This window comes from Leucoraja erinacea, chromosome 4 (genome assembly GCF_028641065.1).
Source record: "Leucoraja erinacea ecotype New England chromosome 4, Leri_hhj_1, whole genome shotgun sequence".
Lineage (NCBI taxonomy): Eukaryota > Metazoa > Chordata > Chondrichthyes > Rajiformes > Rajidae > Leucoraja > Leucoraja erinaceus.
In genome coordinates this window covers 29,953,679-29,979,409 of record NC_073380.1, presented here as the reverse complement: position 1 = coordinate 29,979,409, position 25,731 = coordinate 29,953,679, and the positions used below count along the sequence as shown (strand labels likewise).

At 41.3% G+C, this 25,731-nt stretch overlaps 1 protein-coding gene across 12 annotated transcripts in view; it reads right to left on the bottom strand.

Annotated features, from left to right (window-relative positions):
* LOC129696231 (receptor-type tyrosine-protein phosphatase mu-like) overlaps positions 1-25,731 on the bottom strand; it is a 905,597-nt gene that overhangs the window by 285,482 nt on the left and 594,384 nt on the right. The window lies entirely within an intron of this gene.

Here is a 25,731-nt window from a genome sequence, read left to right as displayed (position 1 = left end):
TCCCCCCTCAACTCCGTTCAAGGACCCAAGCAATCGTTCCAGGTGCGACAGAGGTTTACCTGCATCCCCTCCAACCTCATCTATTGTATCCGCTGCTCTAGATGTCAGCAGATCTATATCGGTGAGACCAAGCGGAGGTTGGGCGATCGTTTCGCTGAACACCTCCGCTCGGTCCGCAATAACCAAGCTGACCTCCCGGTGGCTCAGCACTTCAACTCCCCCTCCCACTCCGTCTCCGACCTCTCTGTCCTGGGTCTTCTTCATGGCCACAGCAAGCAGCACCGGAAATTGGAGGAACAGCACCTCATATTCCGTTTGGGGAGTCTGCTTCCTGGGGGCATGAACATTGAATTCTCCCAATTTTGTTAGTCCTTGCTGTCTCCTCCCCTTCCTCAGTCCCCCTGCTGTCTCCTCCCATCCCCCAGCCTTCGGGCTCCTCCTCCTTTTTCCTTTCTTGTCCCCACCCCCGATCAGTCTGAAGAAGGGTTTCGGCCCGAAACGTTGCCTATTTCCTTCGCTCCATAGATGCTGCTGCACCCGCTGAGTTTCTCCAGCTTTTTTGTGTGCTAAATTACTTCATCACCACCCTTTCTAACACTGTCCCCATGTTCAGGAAATGTTGTACCTGAATGCCTGTGTCTCTCTGTTCTACATCATTGTTGATTAGCACTGCACATTATGGAAATAATTGGAATGCCGGATACACTCTGAGAAATATCTTAAAATGAACTTAACTATCAAGGGACTTGCATGGGTAAAGTATATCTAATTTGCCGATATCTTAGATGGTAAGGTTAAAGCTATTAAAATGTTCACACCATTAGTATTCAGCATTCGTGACTTTAATTCTTCACCATCTCTTCATTATTGGGATTAAATCAGTCGTAGGTTGCTATAGAATATTACGTAGATACTGTAAATGGCTTTATGCTTCTTCAACCATAACTCATTACAGAGAACTTTCACTGCATCAATAACTCACTGTTGCCCTTTTGGTACAACTCAATACTCTGCCTTCTGTTTAGTGATAAAATCTGATGCAATAAAATATTAATTATGACTGAAAGGCTGCTCTGGAAATATGAACTCAATTATGGCTCACATATTGTGAAGAAAGGGCAAGGTAACAAAAAAAGCCTTACAGTTTTAGACAACCCAATATATAAAGAATTCCTGAGGATTAGAATTGGATTTATCTCATTTTATTCAGACTTTAGAGATACACTGAAGAATTATGCCCTTCGGCCCACCGAGTCTAGTGACCAGTGATACACTAACACTATCCTACAAACTAGGGACAATTTACAATTTTACCGTAGTCAATTAACCTACAAACCGGTACATCTTTGGAGTTGGAAGGAAACCTGAGCACCAGGAGAAACCCCACGTGGTCACAGGGAGAACGTACAAACTCTGTACAGACAGCACCCACAGTCAGTATCAAACCCGGGTCTCTGGCTCTGAACGACAGCAACTCGACCGCTGCACCACTATCCCGCCCCGAAAGAGTTTAATAACGCACAATGGATTTGATGAAATTCTACAGCAAAGTTTCTTTCTGTTTAATACTTAACTTAAGAATTTTCCACATAAACTTGATCTATTCTCGTCTTTCTATATTTAGTGAATGTAGAAACTACAAGCTTTGAAAGAAAAACTTAAAATTGGATTGGACTGGTCTTGACACTGGAGATCCAGTTGAATCATACATTTCTTACAACCTGTGCAGTTCCCTGAGGCTGGTTGCTGGTAGCTAACGGCAATGAAATAACAGCAATCATTGTCAATGCACTTGGCAAGTAGAAGCACAAAGCACAAAGCAAGTGAGCTGCTATTAAGTCTGCTCATCCACAGCAGTTAACTATTGACTGATATTGTTACTGTAACGGTGATACTATCCTGGAAATTGCTTCACTTCACATCACTTTTCTTATGCACATTGAATTAAATCATGAAAGTCGTTCATGACAGATACTATAGGTGCGGTGGATGGGGATTTGTTCCCAAGACAAGTTTATATTTGGCTTATAGGATCATGTAAAGATCAGGGGAACTGATCTGGGTTCTACTGTCAGAATAACAGTATTGCATCCTTATAACTGTACGTCATCCAGCCAACTGTCCTCGACGTAACATCAAAAACAATTGAAAGCTTCATTCCTGATGCAGCTTCTGAGTCCCAGCGATCCGGGCAAGTTGACATCCATTCCCAGCCATGCATGTTAATGTAACTGTTAAATTGTGTGAAATAAATAGACTATCAACTCCTCTAATTTGCACAAGAGTGGCATTGAGAACGATTTAAAGTGAACAAAGTAAGCAGATCGCCCACAAAAGAATGACCAGGTGTCAAGACCTGTTAGTATACACAACAGAAAATTATGAACACCAACTTCTCAAATTAATTTCATTTGAGTCAATCTTTAGTGGGCTGTACAAGGGTCCTCTTCCCTACCATGTAGTATCTTCAAGGGACTAAAACTACCCTCATTCGTAAGGCACCCTGAAGGTTAAACTGAAGGTTACCCCACTTTCTCACCCAAAGTCTCGCTCCAGGCTAGGGGCAATTTTACAGGTAACCAATCAACATACAAACCAATGCAATTTTGAGATGTGGGAAGAAACACACACAGTCACAGGGAACACGTGCAAATTTCACATGGAGAGCACCCGAGGGCAGGCTGGAGGTCAGTCCACATTAATCTGTGGACAACTATCCATATTAATCCCATGCTTCAGCACTTGACCCATAGCATTCTTTGCCTGGGTGATTCAAGTGCATCAGAAGAGCCTCGGCAAGTAGCCTTGGTGCACTCTACAAATGGTGCACTCTGTAGCCACAGTGCACTGATCGAGGATAGAATGAATGCTTATGGAGATAGAGAGGATATTATCATGCCGGGTGCTTTGGCCTGGATGGTTATGTGTAGGAAGGAATGTGTAGGATGGCTGGGGAGGCGATGAGAGTCTGCTCTGATATGTTCCAAACCTTTTCATACCTCTAGTTTCCCTCCCCACCTCCGACTCACAGCCTGAAGAAAGGTTTTGACCTGAAACATCAACTATTCCTTTTCTCCAGAGATGCTGCCTGACCCACTGAGTTACTCCAGCATTTTCTGTTTATCTTTGGCCTGGATGGTGTTGAGTTTCTTGACTGCCTTGAGTTGTGTCAAAAGTGTCTAACTAGCATACACACCAGGCACAGAACAATGAAATTTTTACTTGCTGCAGTTTTACAGGTCCATTAATGCAACAATGCAGGAGTTTGTACACTCTCCCTGTGACCATGTGGGCTTTCTCCAAATGCTCCTGTTTGCGTCCACATCCCAAAGATGTGCAGGTTTGTAGGTTAATTGCTTCCGTAAATCATCCCTAGTGTGTTGGATGGAACCAATGTACGGGTGATTGATTGCTAGTCAGTGCGGACTCATTGGGTCGAAGGACCTGTTTCCACACTGTATCTCGAAACTAAACTAAATTGAACTTATCCATGCCAGTAGAAAGTATGACAAAACACTGCGAAGGCGTGCCATGCAGGTGGTGTAAAGGCCTGAAGCAAAAGTCTAACCTAAAAGTTTCTGAGGTTGAGCAGGCCAGGACTTTATTCCTTGAAGTACCAGAGGTGATCTTATAGAGGTGTATAAGATCATGAGAGGAATAGATAGGATAATTGCACATCGTCTTTTACCCAGTGTAGAAAATTGAGAACCAGATGACATAGGTTTAAGATGAGGGAGGAAAGATTTAATAGGAAACCTTTGTTTTTTACACAAAGGATGATAGGTATATTGAACAAGCTGCCCAAGGAGGTAGTTGAGGCAGATACTATCATAATATTTAAAAAATATTTAGACAGGTACCTGGATAGGACAGATTTGACAGGATATGGGACAAACGCAGGCAGGTGGGACTAGTATAGATGGGGCATATTGGTCGGTGTGGGAAAGTTGGACCAAAGGTCCTGTCTGAAGATGGGTCTCAACCCAAAACATCATTCATCCTTTTTCTCCAGAGATGCTGCCTGACTCGCTGAGTTACTCCAGTACTTTAATACTCCAGTGTCTATCTTCAGTTGGGACTAGTATAGATGGGGCATGTTGGTCAGCGTGCGCAAGTTGGCCCAAAGGGTCCGTTTCATTGCTGTATAAGTAGCTTACAACATTTGTGGGAAATTCAAATTTGTTGAATTTAATGCACATTGATTTAAATAAAACACTTCTGTAAGGCAGTGTGTGCCAATGCAGGCAATACCTCCAAGAACTCTACCTGAAAACATGGAATAATCACAGACCAACAATGCAGCTGAACTTGGTATCTTAGCTTCTACAATCTCTGAGAAATGACCCTCCCCTACTGTTTGAAGACCAGAGAGCTAGGATTCTCCTTGAATCCTACAACGGAGAAGCTGGGTATAATGAGCAGACTGGACTTTGTCTGTACTCGTATTTCTATGATGTTTACCTTCTCTTTCCACTCTATCACTTTACAGAAACTATTGTGACATTTCCCTGCTCTCGATGTCCGTCAGACAAAATTGTGCGAGTTATGTTTCCACTGCTGTCATTATTATTTCTACTAAATGCATCAGCTCGCAAGGATCCTTATAAAATATTTATCGATTGAATCATTATGTAGATTGGATGAATCCCACCGTTACAGGGTGTAATAAACCTGGAGTGTTCCGTCTGCTTCTTAATGATTACATATTATAATTAGTACAGTAATATTCCAGGGAAAGACAGATACAACAAGCACAGGAAAAATAGCATCAGAGTTGAGTATGGAGTGTGGAATCAGACAGAAACAAAAGAGTGCAGGAGAGAAGGAATATTATAAAGGTTTGTGGAATATTATTCCACACTTTCCACTGCAGTTAGGCAGCACACTAAGAAAAATATCAAACCTTTATAAGGCATGATATTCTCTGCTCTAAAAATATAAGCCACAAGTAGAAATAAATAATCAGAAATGTCACTAATTGTGAGCTTGCCTCTGGTTTCATCAGATGCTCTACATTATTTAAGTTTGTTTAAAAAGATAGAACCAATAGAAGGAAAATTGCATTAGACATAATTCTGTGATTTATATATATTTAAATAGTGTGTTTCTAATCTAGTAATCTGAAGCATCTTTGACCCGAAGCATATCTTATCAATAAATAAATAAATTAAGTGACTGGTTAGTTCCTGGTTTGCTACCACCTATATCTCTGAATCTATTTGGTTCAAGTCCATATTCCTAATGCTATGCCCAACATTTGAGATTAAAATAATTATTTATTCATCTCATTGCTTTGATTTGGCTCTGTTCAGAGTGGCGGCAGCCTTTTGTGCTTAGTTTAGCTTAAAGATATAACATTGACACAGGCCCTTTGGCCTGCCGTGTCTGTGCTGATCACCAATTTCCACTACACTAATTCTATCCTACACACTTGGGACAATTTCCAGAAGCCAATGTATCTACAACCCTGCATGTCTATGGAATGTGGGAGGAAACCAGAACACCCGGAGAAAACTCAAGAGCTCACAGGGTGAATATCTAAACTCCATACAGACAGCACCTGTAGTCAGGATCAAACCCTGGTCTCTGCTGCTGTAAGACAGCAACTCTACTGCTGCATATAGAGTAACTATTTATATTAAGATGCACCTTAAAGCCCAACTCTTTAACCATAGTTTTGAAACAAATTCTATTTGACCATGTATCCAGGCACGGTTTAAATACAAATTACCGTTCTTTTAATCATTATTGCACAAGGTGTGGGGTCCACTCAAATGAGGGAACAAGGTTACTGAACCAAACAGAGTGTCTCATCCTGACTCAAAATTTGGTACTAGAGCATGGATGATTTACCGTCCACACCTTGCCCTGAGATTTAAAACTACCTCTTGAGATGAAACAAAGTAAGAATAGCTCAGCGGTAGTGTACAAATTAACGTAAAAGGTCTAGATCGCTGAGAGCTGCCATATGTATGATTACCTGCAAACCTTATCTACCGACAGAAACGAGGAACTGCAGATGCCGGTTTACGAAAGAAAGACAATTGCAGGAGTAAGTCAGCGGGTCAGACTGCATCCCTGGAGAACATGGATCAGTGGCATTTTGGGTAAGGTCTGAAGAAGGGTCCCGATCTGAAACATCACCCATCCATGTTCTCCAGGGATGGACACAGAATGCTGGAGTTCTCCAAGGATGCTGTCCAACCCGCTTAATTACTCCAGCACTTTGTGTCAACCTCATCGACCTCTTTGCACTACAGTCCGCATGCTCAAAGATATACCTTTTCTGACCTGGTACTATTTAACTTCATAATTTAGCTATTAACTCCAGAATTTAGTTATTAAGCAGTTATTTCCCTTCTCCCCAACAGTCTCCTAAAGTGTGAGTATCCTAAAGGACAAAAAATTATAAGCAGCAGATAATGCGGTTGTAAACCAAATTAATTTCTCGAGAGAGAGAGAGATGCTATGATCCAAGCTGACATCAATTAGATACCACAATGGTGCCCTGCCAGATATATTTCACCATTCAGATTAAGAGTTGACAACCAATTATCTGGTTTTGATGTGGCCTTGACTGAGCTATGACCTAGAAAACAGATTTGATTTTCATATACTTTGACAGAGAAGGACTTTTTTCAATTTCAACAGTTGAAGAACAACATTTAAATCACATTTTTGGGCTTTAAATGTTAATCATTAAACCTCTCATATATCACTGCTATTGATCTCCAGACATGTGGCTTTAACTCACAAGAGGATGTTTCTATGTCCCTGCCATCTTGCTACTTTTAAAGGTTTAGTAGACAGATACTGCCTGATCCCTACAAGCTCATTTTGAGAGCAGCAAAATAATCATCTTTTAGATTATAAATGGATTGGGAAAAGCACACAGCGCTGGCTGCGAAAGGAACATCTTCGATAATCACACAAATCCCACAGCGCGGACCAGTGGAATATTTCATGCTTGGTTCTATTTGATTGGGGTCATAGGTTGCAGGGTTTTAAATGTCTTCTAATTCTACCTTCTCCGCCAACTTTTACAGAAAATGGAATAAGAGATGCCTTTCGCTGTCTGATGATGTGCTCAGAATTTTAATAGATTCGGTCTATTCAAGCAGCACAGGCATTCTATCAGTAGTTTTGTTTTATTCATGAAAGAAGTTCCACAAAGATTGTGCACCTCAGTCAAAGTAGAGTCCAACAACAGTCAAGAGTCACACATCATGTCCCACAAAGTTGGGAGAGTTCTTTGAAGAAGTCACCATTTGCACTGACCAAGGCAGGGCATTGGACATTGTCTGTAGATTGTTTTTGACAAGGTTCCACATGGTAGGCTGGTCTGGAAACTTAGAACCACATGAGATCAGGGGTAATCCTGCCAAATGGATTCAAAATTGTCCGCTAGAAGGAATTAGAGGGTCGTAGAGAAGGTTTGTTTTCTTAAAAGGAAGCCTGTGACCAGTGATGTGCCACAGGGATCTGTGCTGCGTCCATCATTGTTTGTTAATTGTACTAATGATTTTGATGACAATATTGTTAACATAGTTAGTAAATTTGCAGGTGAAACCAAAATTGGCGGTGTGGGGGACGATATAGGAAGTTAAATGTCTTCCTAGAGTTGATATACACTGCTATATCCTACCCTGATATCCACCCCTCTCTTCAACTTTGTTCAGCATCATTGATTCACAGTATGTGCCATCAAGAAATTGCTTTGTGCCTTGTAATGGAAATGGTTATTGACCCCAATGATATCTATTGGGGATGTCACTGAGATGGAGAACTGTCTTGCTGACTACTTCAGTACAATTACAACAAAGGCATCTAACCATTCAAAGTACAAAACATTCAATTGAAATCATCACAGTGATACCTGAGGCCATTCGGCTCATCAACTATATGCTAGCTCCCCAGACAGAAATATGAACATTGCTATACTCTTACTCTACTCATGGCCCTACAAATTATTGAGCTATTCAGTGCTATCAAATTCCACCTTGAACTGTTCACTAGTTTTCAGGATAAACTAATTGAAGGAATAGTCGACAGTGGTTTTTCTCCGTTTTGCTGTTATTGACTTCATCGGGTGACGCCAGCAATGGCTGCCTCGCCAACAGTCTGTCTGTTCCTTTCTCCTTTGTTGTTTTTTTAGTATGTGTTATATGTATGTTTTTTGTGTTATTTGGCTTGCTCTATGTGGGTGGTGGGGGAGGGGGTTGGGGGAAACTTTTTTCTAATCTCTTACCTCGACGGAGATGCAAAATTTCCGTACCATATCTCCGTCTGCACTGCGGCCTAACATCGAGGAGTTGGCGCCTTTGCTGGAGACCGTCTTTGAGAGCTTCACCGCGCAAGCCTGTGGACTAAATATCATGGAGCCCGCCATCCCTCTGCCAGGGATTGACCTCTACCGTGGGTGCCTGTGGACTTTAACATCATGGAGCTCGCGGTCTCTGACATCAGGAACTCCAAGCCACAGGAGCATCAACTGTCCAGATGCAGGAGCTTCGACCACCCCGATGTGGTGGATGTTTATGTTAACTATTATGTAGTTGTGTTAACTTACAAAATTCTTAAGGGGTTGGACAGGTAATATGCAGGAAGATTGTTCCCGATGTTAGGGAAGTCCAGGACAAGGGGTCACAGCTTAAGGATAAGGGGGGAATCCTTTAAAACCGAGATGAGAAGAACTTTTTTCACACAGAGAGTGGTGAATCTCTGGAACTCTCTGCCACAGAGGGTAGTTGAGGCCAGTTCATTGGCTATATTTAAGAGGGAGTTAGATGTGGCCCTTTGTGGCTAAGGGGATCAGGGGGTATGGAGAGAAGGCAGGTACGGGATACTGAGTTGGATGATCAGGCCATGATCATCATATTGAATGGCGGTGCAGGCTCGAAGGGCCGAATGGCCTACTCCTGCACCTAATTTCTATGTTTCTATGTGTGTCTTGTTGCTTTTTTAGAATGGCCGTATGGTAATTCGCATATCACTGTACCTTAATTGATATAAGAAATAAAGTGGATGAGCTTGAGGCTCAGTTAGAAATTGGCAAGTATGATGTTGTGGGAATTACAGAGACTTGGCTGCAAGAGGACCAGGACTGGGAATTGAATATTCAAGGGTATACGTCCCATCAAAAAAGACAGACAGGTGGGCAGAGGGGGTGGGGTAGCTCTGTTGGTGAGGAATGAAATTCAGTCTCTTGCAAGGGGTGACAATGAAACAGGAGATGTGGAGTCAGTATGGATGGAACTAAGGAATTGTAAGGGTAAAAAGACCCTAATGGGACTTATCTACAGGCCCCCAAACAGTAGCCTGGATATAGGGTGCAAGTTTAATCAAGAGTTTAAATTGGCATGTCATAAAGGTAATGCTACTGGACCCCAAGGAAAGGAGTTTGTGGAGTGCCTCCGAGATGGATTCTTAGAGCAGCTTGTACTGGAGCCTACCAGGGTGAAGGCAATTCTGGATGTGTTGTATAATGAACCGGATTTGATAAGGGAACTTGAAGTTAAGTTTTAATCTACACTTGGAGAGGGAGAAGGGTTAATCGGAGGTACCCATGTTACAGTTGAACAAAGGGGACTATGGTCCCATGAGGGAGGAGCTGGCCAAAGTTGACTGGAAAGATACCCCAGCAGGGATTACAGTGGAACAACAATGGCAGGTATTTCTGGGAATAATACAGGTGCAGGATCAGTTGATTACAAAGAGGAAGAAAGATTCCAAGGGGAGGAAAGGACGACCGTGGCTGACAAGGGAAGTCAGGGACAGTATAAAAATACAATAAAAGTACAACGTAGCAAAGATGAGTGTGAAGCAAGAGGATTGGGTGATGTTTAAAGAGCAACAGAAGATAACTAAAAAGGCATTACGGGGTGAAAAGATGAGGCACAAAGGTAAGCTAGCCAAAAATATTAAGGAGGATAGTAAAAGCTTCTTTAGGTATGTGAAGGGGAAAAAATTAGTTAAGTCCAAAGTTGGACCATTGCAGACCGAAAAAGGTGTATATGGGGAACAGGGAAATGGCAGATGAGTTGAACAGGTACTTCGGATCCGTCTTCACTAAGGAAGACACAAACAATATTCCTGATGTACTAGTGCCCAGAGGATTGGGGTGACGGAGGAACTGAAGGAAATCCACATTAGGCAGGAAATGGTGTTGAGTAGACTGATGGGACTGAAGTCTGATAAATCCCCAGGTCCTGATGGTCTGCATCCCAGGGTACTTAAGGAAGTTTTCCAATGTTCTATAAATTCAGGATCAGTTCCTGTGGATTGGAGGATAGCTCATGTTATCCCACTTTTTAAGAAAGGCAGGAGAGAGAAAACAGTGAATTATAGACCAGTTAGCCTGACATCGGTGGGGAAGATGCTGGAGTCAATTATAAAAGATGAAATAGCCGCACATTTGGATGGCAGTAACAGGATCGGTCCGAGTCCGCATGGATTTACGAAGGTGAAATCATGCTTGACTAATCTTCTGGAATTTTTTGAGGATGTAACTAGGAAAATGGACAGCCAGTGGATGTAGTGTATCTGGACACAGAAAGCATTTGATAAGGTCCCACATAGGAGATTACTGGGCAAAATTAGGGCACATGGTATTGGGGGTAAAGTGCTGACATGGATAGAAAATTGGTTGGCAGACAGGAAAAAGAATAGGGATTAACGGGTACCTTTCAGAATGGCAGGCAGTGACTAGCAAGGCTCGGTGCTGGGACTGCAGCTATTTACAATATACATCAATGATTTAGATGAAGGGATTCAAAGTAACATTAGCAAATTTGCAGATGACACAAAGCAGGGTGGCAGTGTGAACTGTGAGGAGGATGCTATGAGAATGCAGCGGTGACTTGAACATGTTGGGTGAGTGGGTAGATGCATGGCAGATGCAGTTTAATGTGGATCAATGTGAGGTTATCCACTTTAGTAGCAAAAACTGGAAGGCAGATTATTATCTAAATGGTGTCAAGTTTGGAAAAGGTGAAGTACAACGGGATCTGGGGGTTCTTGTTGAGGGAGTGCAGCGTAGGTTCACAAGGTTAATTCCCGGGATGGCGGGACTGTCATATGCTGAAAGAATGGAGCGGCTTGGCTTGTATACTCTAGAATTTAGAAGGATGAGAGGTGATCTGATTGAAACATGTAAGATTATTAAGGGTTTGGACACGCTAGAGGCAGGAAACATGTTCCAGATATTGGGGGAATCCAGAACCAGGGCCACAGTTTAAGAATAAGGGATAAACCTTTAGAACAGAGACGAAGAAACACTTTTTCTCACAGAGAGTTGTGAGTCTGTGGAATTCTCTACCTCAGGTTGGAGGCAGGTTCTCTGGATACTTTCAAGAGAGAGCTAGATAGGGCTCTTAAAGATAGCAGAGTCAGGGGATATGGGGAGAAGGCAGGAATGGGGTACTGATTGTGGGTGATCAGCCATGATCACATTGAATGGCGGTGCTAGCTCGAAGGGCCGAATGGCCTATTCTTGCACCTGTTGTCTATTGGTATACACGACAATAAAAATCTTTGCAACTTTCCACTGGTGTTGAGTATGTACTACCCAAATGTACGGAGTTTGTACGTTCTCACCATGACCGCGTGGGTTTTCTCTGAGATCTTCGGTTTTCTCCCACACTCCAAAGACGTACAAGTTTGTCCCTAGTGTGTGTAGGATAGTGTTAGTGTTAATGTGCGGGGATTGTTGGTCGGTGCGGACTCAGTGAGCCACAGAGCCTGTTTCTGCACTAACTTTAAATTAAAGTCTAAACTAAAACTAAACTAAATGTGAGTCAATTGAGGGGGTGAAGCAACAGCACCAGTAATTTTCCAGGTGACTTGGTAAATAGAAATGTGATAATGATGGATGTTAAACATATGAAGGAATGGGAGTGCCTGATAACAGCATGGGTTCCTGATGCTTTACAAACCATGTGCACCGTATAGAATGGGCGATGACCGATGTGGGTACAATGTAGATCATTCTGAGGAGCATGCTGATGATGCACTGACAGCAATAGCTTAAAACAGACAATCAATGTGAGTGCAGCCACTCAATTTGCAGTGCCATGTTATTCAGTGCGAGATGATTGTCCAACTTAAGTAGTTTAGACTGTCAGTTCAATTTCAGAAAAAAAAAGTGATCCCTGTGCATACAAGGGAAGGGCTGGAAATTAAATTTATCAGTGGCAATTAGGCTGCTGTAATAAAAATTAAATGCTTTGTCAAACAAAACAAAATGATGATTAGAACTGCAGTGTGAGAACAAATGAACCTAATGTAATAATTTGACACAAATATTTCAAATATAAAAAGGCGCATCTTACTATTTTTTATCTGAAATCACTGAACGCCCAACTGGAGAGTTTTAAACAACTACACTTCAGAGAAACATGAATGCCCTTGCAGAGAGTGCAATAAAGATTTTGCAGTGTGTCCATGGGGCGATTGATTTTAGTTATACGGGGAGATCTGAAGAGCTGAGATATTTCTCGTTGTAGCAAAGAAGAATAAAGGCTGTTTAAAATCAAGTGCTAGGGATAAGTGAAGGAAGGGAAATTGTTTCCAATGGTACATTGAAAACAGATTTAGAGTCATCAATGGTACAACACAGAACAGGCCAGCACAGTGGTGCAGTGGTAGAGTTGTTGCCTTATAGCGCCAGACACCCGGCTTCCAGCCCTGCAGGATTATCACTGGGTCTGTTGAGTGGGAAAGAAATTCAATTTCTTCAGCATGCACACACATCCTTCATTTTGATGAAAACCAGCAAAAATATGCAAAGAACATTTACACATTAATAAATTGACAGTGGTAGAACACTACAAATATTTCACTAATCTGCCACAGATTAAATTCCAATACTTTCATGTAGTAGCGCCAAGCCAATCGTTCAATAACAATGTCAACACACATCAACAGTGGTGAGCCACTTACTGTGAAGTCAGCCATGACACATGCTGGCAAAGACACATTCTTCGACCTTCAACAGGCGACAGTATAATGGATCAGGTGCTTTCTCTTGTTGCAGAGAACACACTTCAGTAATCAAAGATAATGGAAGCATGGGACTGACCTAGATAAGGGCTCAGTTCAATCAGGGAGTAAATGATTTTCTTATCATCACTTATATTCTGTCATAGAGCAACAACTTAAAAACAGGTAATTCTGCCCAAATCGTCCATGCCGACCATGTTGCCCAACTGAGCTAGTCCCATTGCCTGCACTTGACCCATATCACACCGAACCATTTCTATTTTTCAAACACCTGTCTATGACTATTTTAAATGGCGTAATGTACCTGCCATTTCCCCTGGCTGTGCATTGTACAGACATGCTCCTCGGGTCCCCTTCCCCTTTGTGTGGAAAAGAATGCCCTTAGTCTTTTTTTTAATATCTTTGTCATCTCGTCTTGAACTTATGCCCTTTACATTTAGACTCACTTACCCTGGGAAAAAGACTGTGAACATCCACCGCTCCTTGTGTTTTAACATGCCTCTTTAAGGTCACCTCAGCCTCCTACACCTTAGGAAAAACATACCCCACCTATCTAGTCTCAAAAACCCTCCAATCTGGTAACATTTTTTTAAATGCATCTTTTTTTGCACACGTTCTAGATTAGTGACATCCTTCCCGACAGCAGGGTGGCTTGAACCATAAACAGAATTCCAAATACAGCCTTATTCTGACTGAATGAAGAGTGCTAAACATCTTCTTCACCATTCCATTACCACTTTTTTATGATGGCACCAAAGGTGGCTATTCTGCCCATCTGTTCCTGCTATTTTCCCAGCAGAACAATCAGTTCCATCCCCACTTTATTTTCCTATGTCATAGTCATGCAGCAGGGAAATAAGCCCTGCGGCCCAACTTGCCCATGCCCACGATGCATCGTCTCCACTTGTCCCACCTGTCTTGCTTTCGCCCATATCCCTCTAAACCTTTCCTATCCATGTATCCTTACTACATATTCTCCTCCTCTAGTGTTATAAGGTAGCAACTCTACCACTCCGCTACTGTGCTGCCTTAAATTACCAATATCGCTCCTCTGATTCTTGTCCCAATTACCTACAGAAGGAGAATTTATGGAGGTTAATTAACCTATACCCATGTCTTTGGGATATGGGAGGAAACCAAAACACCTGGTGGAAGCCCCATGTCGTCACATGTTAAATGTGCTCAGTCCAGACTACCTTTTTACACTATGCACTGTGAAATACTGAGGAAGTCATTGCAGTGAGAGGACTTTCAGAATTTGGCTGTATGGTTTCACAAACCATACTGCCTCCCATCTAATTGGACCGTGATGGAGAATATGACAAGATTATAAAGCGACTGACATGTTCGCTGCTTTCAGCAAACCGTCTCACATTTTACCTAACTTGTGGAACTTGGGATTATAGTTAATTTGAAGGAAATTAATACATATGGACAGAAGAATAACAGAGCAGAGTGTAGTAAGTACAGGGAACTGAATGGCCTACACTTGTTTCTATTTCCAATATAACCGGCTGCCACGCAATACTGCAGAGCATCAAGGAGTTCTGTGGATTGGAGGAAAATTCAAGAAATGATAATTTGGGTATACAAAGTATACAGTGGTAGAGTTGCTGCTTCTAGTGCCAGCCCTGGTTGGATCCTGATTACGGGTGTCGTTTGTACATTCTCCCTGTGACCACATTGGGTTTCCTCCGGGTGCTCCGGTTTCCTCTCACACTCTAAAGACATACAGGTTTGTAGGTTAATTGGCTTTGGTAAAATTGTAAATTTCCCTAGTGTGGAGGATATTTCTAGTGTATGGGGTGATCACTGTTCGGCGCAGACTTGGTGGGCCGAAGGGCCTGTTTCTGCCCCGTATCTAAAGTCTAAAGTCAAAATCCATTAGAAGAGGAAAAGTCATTAAAACAGCATATCCATAGTGTTTTGGGGGAAGAGAAAGGTCAAATGGGGAAGAAGTCATAATTTTCACAGTATAGAGAGAGATTGAGAGACGAAGAGAAGAGAGGAACCAGGACAGACTGAAAGCACAAAGTGCTGGAGGAACTCAGTGGCACAGGCATCATGTATGGAGGAAATGCACAGACATTGTTTTGGGTTGGGACCATTCTTCTGACTGATCAGTTCCTCCAGCACTATACGTTTTGCTCATGATTCCCGTATCTGCAGCTCCTTGTGTCTCTATCACACACAAACCTTTGTTTTTTTGCATCCTTAGAAAAGAGCTTCACCAAATGTAGCAACATTATCAGATGAAAAGACATTTACAAGAGCTAATAAGCAACTGTATTCTAATGGACTCAGATGTGAAATTTATTGCACTGACTAGAACTGTTTACGCAAAATCTACCAGCAAATGAACAAAAAGACATCAACACCTATTGCCATCCTTGAGGTCAGGTGTTGCCATAGCAACTCAAACCATAATAAACATAATTCTGTTCTCTTTGTATTGGTACGACAAAGAATGAACAACACAATACGTGGCTGACTCAATCAAACAACTTGACGCCTCAAAGTTCTGTTATCAAGTAGGCATGCGTCCGTGAAATGCAGAGCAATATGTCACAAGTTGAGGTCGCAGTCAGAACCAAATTAATGGTCTCAGCAATCTTACCGATGATGTCAAAAATCTGTTGTGTTGGACTTTTTTTTAAAATATTTTATTTTATTAGAAGTAAGTACAGTCATATGGCACCAAAGTGCCTAATATATATTTTCATAATACATTTTATGTACAACTTTTTTTTTTGTTACATTGAAAAAAGATTAGAATAAGAAAAATAAGTTAGATAGTAAAGGATAGAAAGATGTGAAATATATAGTGTGTGAAGAAAGAAAACGAGTAAATGAAGAAAGTTGAGAGAGAAAATAGAGAAAATAAAGTAAAAAAGAAAAGGAGATCATTATTTATAATCTTGACCAACCCTCGTCCAGTCCTGAAACAGTTATTTTTTACAATTGTGTTGCACCATATGATTCCAAAAAAAAGACGAATGGAGACCAACTCGTTATGAATTGGTCTGATTTATCCATTAGGAGGAATCGCATTTCCTCAAGATGAGCGGTGTCCAACATACTTGCAATCCACATTTTAAGCGTTGGTATTGATGTACCCTTCCAAATTTTAAGTGTTAATTTTTTTGCTATTATTAAACCATAGTTAAGGAATAGGTTTTGAGATGTGTTCAATTTATTCCCATCTTCCATTACACCAAATGTAATCATTTCAGTATTAGGTTCCATTCTTGTCTTGAATAATTTTGTAAATATTTCAAAAATATCATTCCAAAATCTATAAAGTTTTATGCAGGAAACTAAGGAGTGTGTTATAGTTGCCTTTTGGGCTAGACATTTATCACAAGTGGCGGATATATTTGGATAACATTTGTTAAATGTTGTTTTTGAATAATATAATCTATGTAGAATTTTAAATTGAATTAGATTATGTCTTACATTAATTGAACATTTGTGAATATATATCAGGTATTTTTCCCATTTAACCTTCGTAATTTTTATCATTAGTTCCCGTTCCCACTCTTCTCTAAGTACCTCTGTCGATGGTAGGTCTATATTTAGAATACTATTATATAAATATGACATTAATTTTTGTGAGTCAGCTTCAATATTCATTGCTTCTTCCAATAAGTCAGGAGTTACTTTTTGATATCCTTGTATATATTTTTTCACGAAATTGCAAATCTGAAGATATTTAAAATATTGGTTGTTTTTCAATTTAAATTTTAATTGTAGTTGTTGGAATGATAGTAGGTTTCCCATTTCGTACATATCCCCAATCCTTCTAATTCCGAGACTTTCCCATTGGTTATATGTCTTATCAATAAGAAATGGTTTAAATAAAGGGTTATTCGCTATTGGCATTAACAGTAATAGATTTCTTAATTTTAATGATAATTTTATTTGTTTCCAAATTCTTATTGTACCATATATAATTGGGTTCTTCTTATATATTGTGTTATTCAGTTTTTTGGGGGAGAAGATGGCAATCCTCCTTCTCCATTTTTATCCATTCTGTCTGTTGGGTAGAACTATCCAACCAATAAATCATATTCTTAATATGCACTGCCCAGTAATAATACATAAAGTTCGGAAATGAAAGTCCCCCGACCTCTTTTGGTTTACATAAGTGTTTTTTTGTGATTCTATGTGATCTATAGTCCCAAATATAATTAGTAATATTAGAGTCTAATTTTTTTTTTTAATATTTTGGTATATATACCGGTATAGACTGAAATAGGTATAGTAATTGTGGTAGGAAGATCATTTTTATTGCATTTGTTCTACCTAATAACGATAAGGGAAGTGTTTTCCAAAATTTAATCAGCATATTAAGTTTATTTAATAAAGGTATGAAATTAGCGTTGAATAATGCTTTATATTTTCTAGTAATCTGAATACCCAAATATTTAAATTTTTCTGTTGCGATTTTAAAGGGGAACTTTAATAACTGTGTAGGTTCTTGAGGTTTTAATTTCATGATTTCACTTTTATTCCAGTTTATTCTACATCCAGAAAAAGACTCAAATTCCTCTATTAAGTTTAATAAATTTAATAAATTTGGTATGCTCGTTTGTGACTTTGTAATATATAAAAGTATATCGTCTGCATATAATGAGATTTTATTCTTTGAGTCCCTGGTATTATAGCCCTGAATATTCGGATGAATTCTTATACTTTCAGCCAGGGGTTCTATCATAAGGGCAAATAGCAGGGGTGATAGTGCACATCCCTGCCTATTACCCCTTGATAGTTGAAATTTTTGAGATAACATGTTATTAGTTAAAATTCTTGCCATCGGTTTATCATATAATAATTTTACCCATGTTCTCTCCCATATTAAATTTTTGTAGTACTTTAGTTGTGTTGGACGAATGCCTTCAAGCCCCTGTTGGAAATTTCAATGATTGAATATTGTTGCCATTAGCTGAGGTCGAGTCATAAATTGCCTAGCCATGCATTTACTTTAAAATTATCATCCCTCACATTAAGTTTCTAAGTGGGCGGCACAGTTACACACCGATAGAGTTGCTGCTTTACAGCACCAGTGACCCGGCTTTGATCCTGACTGCGGGTGCTGTCTGTGCAGAGTTTGCACATTCTCCCTGTGACTATGTGGATTTTCTCCGAGTGCACCGAGCTTCCTCCCACATTCCAAAGATGTGCAGGCTTGTAGGTTAATTGGCTTCTATAAATTGTTATTAGTGTACGACGTGATAGAACTTTATTAGTTTGCAGGATAGATCTAGAATACGGGTGGTCGCTGGTCATCGTGGACCCGGTGGGCCGAAGGGCCTCTTTCTAGGCTGTATCACTAAACTATCTAAACTAAAAAGTGGTGGCTGTGGATTAGATGCAGAGCCATTGAGATATACGGCATAGACACAGACGATAGACAATACCCAGGTTCAATCCTGACTAAGGGTACTGTCTGTATGGAGTCTGTACATTTTCCCTGTGACCTACGGAGGTTTCCTGCCACACTCCATAGATGTACAGGATTGTAGGTTAAGTAGGTTTAGTATTAATGTAAATTTGTTCCTTGTGTGTAGGACAGTGTTAGTGTGCGGGGATCGTTGGTCGGCGCAAACTTGTTGGGCCGAAGGGCCTGTTTCCGCGTTGTATCTCTAAACTAGACTAAACCTTGAGCCCCTTGTCCATGCTAACCAAGATGCCAGACTGAGTTTGTGTTTGGCCCATGGCCCTCTAAACCTTTTTTATTCAAGTACTTGACATTTATTTAGTAAGATCATGGCTGATTCAATATTACGCAACGCTATACACTACATTATGATTCCCTCATTATTCCAGCTTCCAGCTTTTAATCTACAATTTGAGAGGGAGAAGGGAAAATCGGAAGTGTTAGTATTACGGTTGAGCAAAGGGGACTATGGAGCCATGATGGAGGAGCTGGCCAATGTTGACTGGAAAGAGACCCCAGCAGGGATGACAGTGGGAAAACAATGGCAGGTATTTCTGGGAATAATACAGAAGGTGCAGGGTCAGTTCATTCCAAAGAGGAAGAAAGATTATATGGGGGGTAAGAGGTGACTGTGGCTGACAAGGGAAGTCAGGAACAGTATAAAAATAAAAGCAGTATAACATAGCAAAGATGAGTGGGTAGCCAGAGGATAGGGAAACTATTAAAGAGCAACAGAAGATAGCTAAAATACGCGGAGATAAGATTAGGTACGAAGGTAAGATAGCCAAGAATATAAATGAGGATAGTAAAAGCTTCTTTAGGGATGTGAAGAGGAAAACATTAATCAATACAAATGTGGGTCCCTTGAAGACTGGAACAGATGAATTTATATTGGGGAACAAGGAAATGGCAGACAAGTTGAACAGGTACTTTAGGTCTGTCTTCACTAAGGAAGACACAAACAATCTCCCAGATATACTATGTCTTGAGGACCTAGGGTGATGGAGGAAATTCACATGAGGCAGGAAATGGTGTTGGGATCAGTTCCTGTAGATTGGAGGGTAGCTAATGTTATCCCACTTTTTATGAAAGGTGGGAGCGAGAAAACAGGGAATTATAGACCAGTTAGCCTGACATCGGTGGTGGGGTAGATGCTGGAGTCAATTATAAAAGAAGAAAACGGCACATTTGGATAGCAGCAACAGGATGCTATGATGTCAGCATGAATTTATGAAGGGGAAATCATGCTTGACTAATCTTCTGGAATTTTTTGAGGATGTAACTAGGACAATGGACAAGGGAGAGCTAGTGGATATCGTGTACCTGGACTTTCAGAAAGCCTTTGATAAGTTTCCACATAGGAGATTAGTGGGAAAAATTAGAGCACATGATATTGGGGATAGGGTACAGACATGGATAGAAATTTGGTTGGCAGACATGAAATAAAGAGTAGGGATTAACGGGTCCCTTTCAGAATGGCAGGCAGTGACTAATGGGGTACCACAAGGCTCAGTGCTGGGACTGCAGCCATTTACAATATACATTCATGATTTAGATGAAGGGATTAAAAGTAGCATTAGCAAAATTGCAGATGACACAAAGCTTAGTGGCAGTGTGAACTGTGAGGAGGATGCTATGTGGATGCAGGGTGACTTTGGCAGGTTGGGTGAGTGGGCAGATGCATGACAGATGCAGTTTAATGTGGATAGGTGTGAGGTTATCCACTTTGGTATCAAGAACAGAAGGCAGATTATTATCTGAATGGTGTCAAGTTAGGAAAAGGGGTTAGTAAAACGAGATTTGGGTGGCCTTGTTCATCAGTCACTGAAAGTGAGCATGCAGGTACAGCAGACAGTGAAGAAAGCTAATGGCATGTTGGCCTTCATAAATAAGAGGAGTTGAGTATTGGAGCAAAGAGATCCTTCTGCAGTTGTACAGAGCACTAGTGAGACCACACCTGGGGTATTGTGTGCAGTTTTGGTCTCCAAATTTGAGGAAGGACATTCGTGTTTTCTAGGGAGTGCAGCGTAGGCTCACAAAGTTAATTCCCGGCATGGCAGGACTGTCATATGTTGAAAGAATGGAGTGACTGGGCTTGTATATACTGGAATTTAGAAGGATGAGAGGGAATCTTATTGAAACATATAAGATTATTAAGGGATTGGACAGGCTTGACACGCAAACCTAGAGTCAAAATGACTCTCGAGCAGTTACGAGGACTGAGTCGGTGATATATGTGAGTTATTCACCCTCCCTCCTCACACCGAGGAACTTTATGCTCTCCACTCTCTCCACTGCAGTGCCACTGATGTTGAGGGGTATATGCTTTGGCTGCGCCCTCCTGAAGTCGACAACCATCTCCTTCGTTTTGTCGACATTTAATTCTAGATTACTTTTGCCGCACCAGTCCACCTCCATTCTAAAAGAGCACTCTCTAATTCTGATGCTATGACCTCTGGTCTTAGACTCTCCCACCAGTGGAAACATCCTTTCCACATCCACTCTATCTATGCCTTTCATGGTAGGCAGTATTATTATTGTAAATTATACCATATCATTTAGCATCGGGAGTGGTAGCAGAATCAAGGTGAAGCTGATGGGCATACAAGAATGAATTAGAGGCAACTAAATGGGGAACTGAAAGATATATTTGGTCTGAGAGCCAGAACAGACTCAAAGGGTTGAATAGCCTCCTTCTATGTTGTAAGGAACGATAAATGCAAATCTGTCTCAGAACTGATTGTTATGTCCGACTCTAGATTTGCACCTTTGCTCATTCAGCAGCAACCTTCAATAAGTTTGACCTTTTCCTCTTCTCCCCACTTCCCCCTGTTTATATCCTTTCAAGAGAAGTGTTGAACTTTGGTTAAGTGCTGGAATTTTGATCAATAAACTGGCAGCAATTACTTTGTTCTGCATGCCCAAGGAGCAGAAAGAAAGTTGCATTGTAAGAATGCCACAGGATCAATAAGAAAGCTGTCCTCACGGAAGAGAGATTGAAAAATGAATTGAGATAAATTTGAAAGGCAAGAAGCGATGGGTTTTCAAACGAGACAATTTACTTATTGATTGACCGCAAACAAGCTGAGTGCAAGGCTATGTTCACAAACCCCCACCGTCAATGTAAACATCCAGGGAGGTGAAGAGAAGGATGTGAGGGGAGCACATTTGGGGCAGCACAGTGGTGCAGCTGGTCGAGCTGCTGCCTCACAGCGCCAGTGACCCGGGTTTGATCCTGATGTCAGGTGCTGTCTGAGTGGAGTGTGCACGTTCTCCACTGAAATCACGTGAGCGTTTCCTCTGCTTTCCTTCCGCTTTCCTTCCACGTCCCACAGCCATGCTGTTTTTGTAGGTAGATTCTCCTCTGTATATTGTCCCTCGTGTGTAGAGAGTGGATACAGCAAAGTGAGATGAGACAAAACTAGTGTAAATAGATGATTGTAGACTCGGTGGGCCGAATAGCTTGTTTCTATGGGCAGCAGAGTGGCGCAGCGATAGAGTTGCTGCTTTACAGTGCTTACAGCGGCAGAGACCTGGGTTCGATTCTGCCCACAGGAGCTTGTCTGTGTGGAGTTTGTAGGTTCTCACCGTGACCTGTGTGGGTTTTCTCTGAGTACTTCGGTTTCCTCCCACACTCCAAAGACATACAGGTTTGTAGGTTAATTAGCTTGGTATAAATATTAAAATTGTCCCTAGTGTGGGATAGTGTTAATGAGTGGGGATCGCTGGTCGGTGTGGACACGGTGGGCCAAAGCGCCTGTTTTCGCAATGTATCGCTAAACTAAAAAAAACAAAACTATGTTGTATATTTCAAAAAGAAGAATGAGATCCCAATAACCGGACAAGAAAAAAGATGGGCAAGTTGGGCCGAGGGCCTTTTTCCACACTGTATGAGAAACATGCTTTTCATTCTCGAGGGTTGAATTTTGTTATGGGATGTACTATACATATGGGCTGGCTGGTGACGGGCGTGTCAAAGTTATAGTGGTAAAAAATAATCCTTATACTCTTGCGGAGAATGTGCATTCTAGTAATGGCCACACATTGTACAAGGTGACCAATATACCATTAACTTTGACAGAACCGAAGTTTGCAAACATACATTTGTTACACTACATTTAGCAAAATTATGCAAGGATGGTTCATTTGCAGAGGATTACACAAGGATGGTTAATTGGACTTCTTATGCATATTGCTCTCGCATGCTTCAGATTAAGAGGTACACAAAAATGCTGGAGAAACTCAGCGGGTGCAGCAGCATCTATGGAGCGAAGGAAATAGGCAACGTTTCGGGCCAAAACCCTTCTTCAGACTGAGTTTGACCTTACTGTAGTTTTGACAGATGAAACATATCATCATGGGCTAAGACCACTGTGAAAAACTTGGCACCTATTCCAACATTGAACCTTGATTCTTGTTAGTCCTTGATCCCTAGAAGCATATTAATAAATATTTCCTCTATAATGCTATGTATCATTGTTATTAATCAGAAAATGCCTGGTGGTGAACTTGTCTCTCCTCGCAGTAGGAAGGAACTGCAGACACTTGTTTAAACTGAAGATGAACACAAAAAGCTGGAGTAACTAAGTGGGTCAGACAGCATCTCTGGAGAAAAGCAAGAGGTGACACTTCGGGTCGAGACCCTCCTTCAGACTGAGAATCTCAGGAGGGTCTCGACCCGAAATGTCACCAATTCCTTTTTGCCAGAGAAACTATCTGACCCGCTGAGTTACTCCAGCATTTTGTGTCTAAGTGGAGTTCTCGGTGGAAGCTTGTTCTGTGCAAAATAATTACAGCATTTCCTTCTTTACAATGATAATTACACATTCATAAGTACTTCACATGCCGTGAACTGTTTCAGGATGTCAAGAAGGTGCTGCGCAATTACAAAGGTTTGATTTATGTTCTAGGGTTGCCGAGCTCTTCTCGTAGCCAACCTGTTTAGTTGTGTTCACACAAACCTAGAGTCAAAATAACTCATGAGCAGTTACGAGGACTGAGTTGGTGATATATGTGAGTTATTCCCCCTCCCTCCTTTAAAATGGGGACCAAACCCCTGATCATGAGTTCACAAAATAATTATAACAGGATACAATGAAAATTGTATATCTATATCTACAACTGATGAGAAGAATATCACTAATAATATTGCAACTATTTTTTTCTAAGGTTTCTGGAGGGACTTGGAATTTGGCCCAAGATATTCTAATATAGCTTTCTTATATAGCCGAGCTACTGAACCAATCACTGTTATTCTTTAAATAATTATTATCCTCATATGTATTCATATGTATGCTAATGTGTTCATACTTTTTACAATATTTGTGTCTCAGTATGATTCATTTTTGATCGCACCACAATATTTTTGAGCACCATCAAAATGAAACTGCAACAAATTCTTTCATCAATAATATTTCCACAAAATCCAACTTCTTCTCTTGAGGATATTTATTAATGCCCAGAAAGGTTAACCACATTATGGCAGATTTAAAAATGCGAACGTGTGGCAACCACACTAATGTCTGGTAGACAAAAATGCTGGAGAAACTCAGCGGGTGAGGCAGCATCTATGGAGCGAAGGACTTTTCAGGTCGACAAAAAGGGTCTCGGTCCGAAACGTTGCCTATTCCTTCGCTCCATCGATGCTGCCTCACCCACAGAGTTTCTCCAGGCAGTTTTGTCTACCTTCGATTATTTCTTAAACACTAATGCTTGGAGTAACACCTCTAGTCTAGTGTGGAATCATAGAATTGCTATTACACTAGACATCATCACACGCTGCAAACTGTACATGGTTTTAGTGGAACTATACAGTTAGTCCCTTGCCCGTCCTTCCCCCATATCCTGCAAATTACTCTCTCTCTCAGATGCTTATATTATCAGTCTCGCATGACATTTCAAAGGCATGACTGTTTCGATTTCCACCAACCTTACATGCAGTGAATTCCAGATAATAACTATTTTCTTCATTAATTAAAAAACATTTATTCATATACCCTTTATATCTTTTGCTCAGATTTCTATATTTGTGTCCTCTGGACCTTAAGCCATGCTTACTTCAGTCAAGATGTCCTGCTCGACCAGCTTCATGAGACCATTCATGACCTACTCTTTCATGGCTACAGGTACCGGCTTTGCAGAACACTGTGATGGGGTCACAATCTCCATCCTAGTTACCAACTAGACCTTGCCACGCAGTCTCCCAGGACTTTCGTCGTCAAAGACATCTGTATTTCTTGAGTAATGAGCCAGCCTCGCTAACAGCATTCAGGCTCTTGAAGTTCTCGTAGTGAACCGTGATGAGTTTCATCCGTTGTGCAGCTTTGCTGCTCAGGAGCGGTGTGAGCCAGCCTTCCTCTACCACTATGCAGTGAACACGGTACTTCTTGTTGTTCGTCTCGTTCCGGAGTACGACTTTCACCCTACCTTCCGCCAGCAGGTAGGATCCATTGTACATCTTTAAGGTGACTTTCTCTCATCTAATGTCCTCTTTGTGGGGCACACGATGCTTGGGAATCACATTAACACTGGCACCAGTTTGACTGAAACGATGGCTGCTGTGCCAACCTGCATCTCAGCGAACAGGCCTGGAGAGTAATTGTTTCCGGCTGCATTGATCTCAATGCAACTCCTGTGTCGGAAATGGACGTTGTGTCAGATGTCTCTACGACTTTGTGCAGACACTGTTTCTGCATGCTCTCCTTCCTCTGCTTGCAGCAGCAGGCGAAGTGGTTTTGTTGTCCGCATCTGTTGCAGTCCTTCCCATACGCTGGGCATTCCTCCTTCCTACGCTTGTACTTCCTTGCACAGAACTTGCACTTTACTAGTCCCTGATTCTTCCTCTGCGAAGGAAAATCAACCATCTGTTCCCTTGGTTTGAATCGTTCCACCATGAGTATTGTCGGCTCTTCACCGATGACCTGCATTCTTGCCGCTGTTACCTCCGAGGATCTACATATGTCCACAGTCCCCTGCAGTGTCAGATTCCTCTTTTGAAGGACTGTCTTCCTAGTTGATCGGTCTGCAATACCAATGACGATGCAATCTCGAATGAGGCTTTCTCTCAGATTCTCACAGCACGTTGTTTAAGCTTCAACTCCCACAGCGCTGATTTACAAGCAGCATCTTATCTTTGTGCGTTCATTGACCTGCATTCATTCATGCATGCAGCTAGTCCGGTCGCTGAGGGTTGAAATTGATTCCTGAAAGCTTTTCAAAGCTTTTTTTGTTAATCATCATGGTGTCTATTTGATTCACAAATGTTCACTTTCACCAAAGCCACCATGTTTTGA